The sequence below is a fragment of the Arachis ipaensis genome, chromosome B04 (assembly GCF_000816755.2).
Source record: "Arachis ipaensis cultivar K30076 chromosome B04, Araip1.1, whole genome shotgun sequence".
In the NCBI taxonomy this organism is placed as follows: Eukaryota; Viridiplantae; Streptophyta; class Magnoliopsida; order Fabales; family Fabaceae; genus Arachis; species Arachis ipaensis.
Genome location: NC_029788.2, coordinates 96334880 through 96342894, shown reverse-complemented (window position 1 = coordinate 96342894; position 8015 = coordinate 96334880).

Below are 8015 nucleotides of genomic sequence, written 5' to 3'. Positions count from 1 at the left end.
CATAAGGAGGTTCAATGGAATCTCTATGGTCTCTAGATGAGCCTCAGATTCCTTTGGTTCCTCAGAGGGAAACTCCTTATTGATCACTGGACGTCCCAGGAGGTCTTCCTCACTGGGATTCACGTCCTCCTCTCCCTCTTTGGGTTCGGCCATTTTGGTAATATCAATGGCCTTGCACTCTCTCTTTGGATTTTCTTCTATATTGCTTGGGAGAGTACTGGGAGGGATTTCAATGATCTTTTTACTCAGTTGGCCCACTTGTGCCTCCAAATTTCTAATGGAGGACCTTGTTTCATTTATGAAACTCACAGTGGCCTTAGATAGACCAGAGACTAAGTTTGCTAAGCTAGATGGATTCTGCTCAGAATTCTCTGTCTGTTGCTGAGTGGATGATGGAAAAGGTTTACTATTGTTAAACCTATTTCTTCCACCATTATTAAAGCCTTGTTGAGGCTCTGAGGTGTTCAAGGATTTACAACCTTGCACCAAATTAGGCATGTAAAATGCCCTTGCACACAACTCTGGGCGTTCAGCGCCAGGTTGGTGCCCATTTTGGGCGTTCAACGCCCATTTGTTGCCCATTTCTGGCGTTGAACGCCAGAACCCTGCTTGTTCTGGGCGTTCAGCGCTAGCTCTTCTCCAGGGTGCAATGCTGGCGTTCAGCGCCCAGATGCTGCCCATTTTGGGCGTTCAGCGCCCAGATACTGCCCATTTTGGGCATTCAGCACCAGAACCATGCTCTGTTCTGGCGTTGAACGCCAGGCAGGTGCTTCCTCTAGGGTGTGATTTTTCTTCTGCTGTTTTTGATTCGAAAAGAAGAGGAATTCTCTATGTCACAGTAGAGAGGTTCCTTATTTTTAGTAGAAAAAGAAAAGGAATAGGGGTGAAGAAGAATGAAGAATCCAAAAACAAGGGTAAGGATAGGAGCAGTGAATTGAGATGAGGAGATGTTAGTAGATAAATAAATAAATAGAATAAGATGGGAGAGGGAGAATTTTCGAAAATAATTTTTAAAAAAGAGTTAGTGATTTTCGAAAATAGTTTTTGAAAAAGGTTAGTAATTTTCGAAAATTAAAATCCAAAATTAAAATAATTAGTTAATTAAAAAGAAGTTTTGAAAAAGAGAGGGAGATATTTTCGAAAATTAGAAAGAGAGAGTTAGTTAGGTAGTTTTGAAAAAGGTAAGAAACAAACAAAAAGTTAGTTAGTTAGTTGAAACAAATTTTGAGAATCAATTTTGAAAAGATAAGAAGATAAGAAGTTAGAAAAGATATTTTGAAATCAAATTTTTGAAAAAGGTAAGATAAGAAGATATTTTTTTTGAAAATATATGATTGAAATTAGTTTTGAAAAAGATTTGATTTTTTTTTAAAATCACAATTAATGACTTGATTCACAAGAAATCACAAGATATGATTCTAGAACTTAAAGTTTGAATCTTTCTTAACAAGTAAGTAACAAACTTGAAATTTTTGAATCAAAACATTAATTGGTGATGTTATTTTCGAAAATTATGTGATAAAGATAAGAAAAAGATTTTTGAAAAACATTTTTATAATTTTCGAAAATAACTAAGAAAAATGAAAAAGATTTGATTTTTGAAAAAGATTTTGAAAAAGATGAGATTTTTAAATTGAAAATTTGATTTGACTCATAAAAACTAGATTTTTAAAAATTTTTGAAAAAGTCAAATCTAATTTTCGAAATTTTAAGAGAGAAAAAGGGAAAGATATTTTTTTGATTTTTGAATTTTTAATGATGAGAGAGAGAAACATGAAAATGATGCAATGCATGAGAATTTTAGATCAAAGCATATGATGCATGCAAGAATGCTATGAATGTCAAGATGAACACCAAGAACACTATGAAGATCATGATGAACATCAAGAACATATTTTTGAAAAATTTTTAATGCAAAGAAAACATGCAAGACACCAAACTTAGAAATCTTTAATGCTTAGGCACTAAGAATTCAAGAATGCATATGAAAAACACCATACAACACAAAACAAGAAAACATCAAGATCAAACAAGAAGACTTACCAAGAACAACTTGAAGATCATGAAGAACACTATGAATGCATGAATTTTCGAAAAATGCAAGATGAATATGCAATTGACACCAAACTTATAACATGACTCAAGACTCAAACAAGAACACAAAAATATTTTTGATTTTTATGATTTTATGATTTTTTTTTTGTATTTTCTTTTAATTTTTTCGAAAATCATTTTGAAAAAGAAAAATAAGGATTCCAAAATTTTTAATATGAATTCCAGGAATCTTATACTCTTTAGTCTAAAACTCCAATCAAAGGGTCAGGCATGGCTTAATAGCCAGCCAAGCTTTAGTATGTAATTCAGACATGACACGCCTAACATGCCCTACAGTCATGGCTTTACAGCCAGCCAGGCTTCAACATGCTTTATGAAACACTAGAATTCATATTTAAAAATTCTGAAGAAAAATATATTTTTGAAAATAATTTCTTTTTCGAAAACAGGTGAGAAAATTTTGAAATATTTTTGAAAAAATTTTTGAGAAGAAAACGAAAAGAAAGTTACCCAATCTGAGCAACAAGATGAACCGTCAGTTGTCCAAACTCGAACAATCCCCGGCAACGGCGAGCTAGCCGCCGAGCCCGTCATCGTCCCGACCGTCTTCATCGCCGGCCAGCCATGCCTCTGTCACCGCGTACATGCCGCGTCGCCGCCATCCTTGCGATCACGAAGAGAGAGGCTGGCGGGAGGAACTGGCACGCACGGGAGGGGAAGGAACCGCCTCTGCGCCGCTGTCGTTCACAAGCTCAGCCACCTCGCCATTGTCGCCACCAAGGGTTCTGTCGCAGTCAACCCGCCGCGGTTGGTGCTGCTGCCGTCCCTGATGGGTTCCACCGTGGAGAAGGGAATGACGCAGGGGAGAGGAGGCCGCGCTACTGCTGCCGCCACAGGAACCTGTCCCTGCTGAGCCGCCGCTGCCACTGCCAGGGTTTGCCGCCACCGTGCTGTTGAGAGAAAGGCTGTCCAGTCACACCGTGCAGGAAAGACGGAGAGATCAGAGGCTGAGCTGGGGTTCAGCCACCATGCCCAGCGGTGCTCGCGTCGCCGGCGCCGCAGTCAGAAAGGGGTTTCGGCCGCAGCAGGTGTCACTGCCGGAGAAGGGGGCTGCGTCTCTGTGATTCTGACGCACGTGAATTGCTTAAAGTCTCAGCCCCAGCACACACCAAGTGGGCCCCAGCACACCAAGTGGACCCCAGAAGTGGATCTCTGCATCATCCATCATAGTACACTCATATTTTGTAACCCTAGGCTACTAGTTTAGTATTTAAACAACTTTTAGAGACTTATTCTGTATCTCATGACATTTCAGATCTAAACTTTGTATTCTCTGATCTCACCCCCTACATTTTTCCCCTTTCAAGATATGGGCGCAGAAGTTACGAAGAGTTCATTTAGTTGTTGTTGAGATGCTTTGTATTGTGTTGATTATGGTTTATTGTACCCTCGCCTTTATCTTGATATAATCTGTAAGAGGGATATGGATTGTATTGGATTATGTTTGTAATATTATTTATATATATATATTTGTATATATATACGGATGTACTCTTTATGAGTTTTGTAAGTTGTATGGTATTTATGGATGTATGTTCTCGGATAAAAGTGTTGTTGGGAGCGGTGTTGCGGTTTAAAGTTTCAAACAGGCTCATATTTTAGTATTAAATAGTATAAGTGTCGTCGTAATGTCCGAGCTATCAGAGTTGCGCAGTCGGAAGCGTGAGCTTTGGTAGTTAGGGTGTTACATTATGGTATCAGAGCAGTTCTTCCTGTAGAGCCTGAGGAATGGACTGACTATGCTTCAGTTGCATACTCTGAGTGTTTGTCATGTAATAGGTCTTGTTGAAGGACGAGAATTAGAGCTTTATGCACATGACGATCTATTGATTAACGTTGTTAGTCTTGCATTGCATAATTCTTGATATCAAGTTTGGCCGGCTTAATACTAGTGAATTATGTATATGAAGGCACTGATGGGTTATCATAGATGTTATACAAGTTTTGAGTAAAGCGAATCGCGGGTTTTGGGGACGTTAGAAACTATTTCTCGAGGCTATTCAGTTGTGTGTCTTGAAATTCTATTCGAGTCGACCTGTTCTTTCATATCCTAACTTGAAGTTCTTGTTTGCTACTCCTTTCGAAAAGTAATTTGATGTTTCCACTCTATTTCTCTATTCATATGCATTCTTGTTTGATCTCAATTGCATATGCTTGTTTGGAATCCTTGTTGCATCTGTCTTTCTCTGTTTGAGTTCTTCCTGATTCCAATATTCCTTGATATAGCTTTGAACTTGTCTTAATGTGCTGTGACTTTTAATTCCGGGTTCCGAATTCATTCTTAGAGAACTTGTTGATTCAGTTTTCCTCTTATTTGACAGTGATTACAGCTAATTTTGAGATTTTCATAAAAGTTGCTGTTGATTAGATATATACTTATCTACACATATGGAACTTGAAGATTTCTTATACAGTTTAACGACTATTTATTTCTAATACATCGCCTGTGCTTTTACTGGTTTATGGAACTGCATCTACCTTAAGTTACAATTTGGCTTTCTAGTAATTCTACTATAACTCCAGTGCACTTCTTCATTTGATTATGTATTGGGATATTTTTCAAAATTTTGGAAAGGAAAGATTTTTCACTTCTATCCCGGTTGAGTTTCGTTTGATAAGCTTTACTTAACTTATTCTGAATTGAGAGTGGTTTAGCATACTACATGGTTTATGCCATTGTTGTTCTTTTGAAAATGTTGGACTCATAGCTTTATTCTTATGAATGGACTCGTTCCTTCTTAAGCTTTGCACCTCTATGAATGTCATACGTGACCCTGTTTTTAACTAATCTTTTACATCTTGTGAACATTACCATTGATCTTGGTTTGTCCTCTCTTGTGGATCTCATCCGTATGTGAGTCAGTTTGATTCGTTTCAAAATAGTGCATTATTTATTCTCTCATTATCTCTACAAGAGTTTTAGTTAAAAATTTATCATTGAGAAATTACAAATGATTGAGTTGTCTTTTTCTATGACTTTTGTATTCTTTTGGATCAATTTAAAACTTGTTTGATGTTTCATGTCTAGTAGATCTTGTTTGAACTACTTTAAATTAAGATCCTTTCTTGCAAGGCTTGACTCCTTTTTAGTGCATCTTAAACTTCTTGAATGTTCTTCTGAGATGGTGATTTCAAGAACACTTTTGGAGTCTTGTTTTGAACCTTTTAAAGGAATTTTGAATTCTCTTTGAAGAAATATTAAACGGAATTTATTTTCTGTTGCTTGATTGAGACTGAAAACCATTGTCCAATTTTGACGAAATTAATTTAAAGTTGGCATACGCTATTTTAAATGAGGTTTTGGAGAACTTCCTTGTTTAGTGGGAACTGGTTCGTTTGTAATGCACCACTTATTTACTTTACCAAATTGTAAGCAAATTTTTGTCTCAGAGTTTCTTTTTAAAAGAGTTTAACTTCCTCTTTCACTCTTGCTGTGAATGTTATACACGCTTGTTTGAATATGAACTTTGGAAATTTTTGAACAAGAATTTGATTTCTTTTCTGAGTTTTATGATTGCCTTTGGTTAAGTTGTGCACCTAATTATCTTTCTAGAATATTTGAGGAAGTATTTTAGCTCTTAGCCAAACTTGTGTGCACTTTGTTTTTAAAACTCTACTTGATCTACTTCAACATGAAATTGTATTGAGGTAAAGCCACATTTATACTTTTGCTACTCTCTTGAAGAATGATTGTTGCTCAACTTTTCTTCTAGACTGCAAAGTGGTTTTTCGCAAGTTTTCGACTCTTTCAAGAACAATATATTCGAAAGTATTTGTAATCGTGCTCTTGAGTTCTGTGAGCTTTGTCTTGGGTTTGAGATATTCCTTTTTGTAACCCTCCTACTTCTTCGACTCAACTTGAATTTGTTTCGAACTAAGGCGCTGGTTCTCTTCTTATTAGTCCTATTGAATTTCTCGGATCCAAGGGTTATCTTTGGAGTGGTCAATTGGTTTATTTCTAGCAAACTTCTTTGCTTGAGCATCCTTGTTTATCTGGAATTGGATACATTCTCTCAAATCTACGAGTATTATCTTTGACATTTGCCTCTCCTTTCTAAAGTCTTGTATCCTTCTGAGTAGACTCGAGAATTGTTTTGATATCACGTGCGACTTGTAGACGTATACGTAACGCGATACGTTAGTTCTTTAAGACGTGATATGTGTATATGAAAGGTGAAGCGGTAGGGGTGTAACGTTATGATGAGTTGTGGGTGTTTTGTCCCTTGCAAACGAGCTTGCGGGTGTTAGGCTTATGATTGGCTATGAGGTTGAAAAGTGCCTAATGAGGTTAGAAAGTGGAAGCCTTGAGGTTGATATGAGATTAGTGTACGGATAATAAGCACGTCGTTTTAACCCCATCATGTTTTATAACCTGCAATGCCTTGCCTTACTATCACATGTTTGACCCATGTCATCATTGCTTTGTGAATGCCCATCTTGAGTTGCATCCTATTTGGTACCTCAAGTTTTTGTAAAGCTTTGAGATCATATGACCTTGTGCATTGAGCCTATCTTGTAACGTTTGCTTTGCACTCACACTTCTACCTTGGCACCCTTATGCTTATGACAATCAAAGTATTTGAAAATCGTATATATGATTATATTTTGAGATATTTTTGCTTCTTCCTTAAATGTATTTAAGGATGAACTGTTATGAGATTTCTTTCGTTTTGTATCAATTTTCGAGGGCGAAAATTTTTATAAGGTGGGTAGGATGTAAGACCCAGAACTTTTAAAAAGTCTTATTATGATCAAGTCTCAAATCATATATGTATTTATAACCTTAATTTCAGAGATTATTTTATTAAGGATAATTAAGGCAAGTTTTGATTTATTGAATTTGAGATAAGTTATTATTATTATCCAATTTCACAATTTCTATATGATTTGGATTAAATAATTAATATTTTAATATATTAATACTGATACTTTGGAAAATAAATGGTTTAATTATATTATCTCTAATTATTTTTATTTGGGCATTTTACGGAAAATAATTTGTGAATTTGGTGAGCAAATAGTATTTTCTATATATAGTTAGTGTTGGATTTAATTTGGGTTTCAATTACTATATTATTCCCAACTTTATGTGAAATTACCAAATTACCCCTAACCTAATTTTGAAAATGAAACCCTAACCCTGAAACCCTAACTCATGACCCGGTTCCCTTTATCCACACCCCCAACCTCTCCTTGCTCTCAACAGCGGCAAAACACGCATAGTTTCCTTTGTGTTTGCTGAGGAAGAAAGGAAGAAACGAATGGGGAAAGAGGGGGAAAGAGGTCCGGAAGAAATAAGGCAGGGGAAGCCTTGTCACCATCGATCCACCGCCCTGGAGCTAGCCGCCGAGCCCGTCATCGTGCCGACCGTCTTCATCGCCGGTCAGCCATGCCTCTGTCACCGCGTCCATGCCGCGTCGCCGCCATCCTTGCGATCACGAAGAGAGAGGCTGGCGGGAGGAACTGGCACGCACGGGAGGGGAAGGAACCGCCTCTGCGCCGCCGTCGTTCACAAGCTCAGCCACCTCGCCATTGTCGCCACCAAGGGTTCTGTCGCAGTCAACCCGCCGCGGTTGGTGCTGCTGTCGTCCCTGAACCTTGAACTGATTTTGGATTTTTGGGCTGTTGAAAAGGATTATGGAACGGTTTAGTTGGGACCCGAACCGGGTGGCAAAGTCCAAGTTTTAGGGGAGGTGCTGCCGAAATTTCTATAAAATCCGAGTCTTTATTGAAATGTTGTTTGGAGAATGATGAGTTAAAGACTTCTACTATTTTATTTGAATTATCAAGAAAAGGATGATTCATGCTTTTGAAATGAATTAGTAAAAAGGGGAAATTGTAATTTAGTCTTGCTTCTTAAGAAAGGCATTGTATCTCTTTCAAGAGAAAGTTATTTAGGT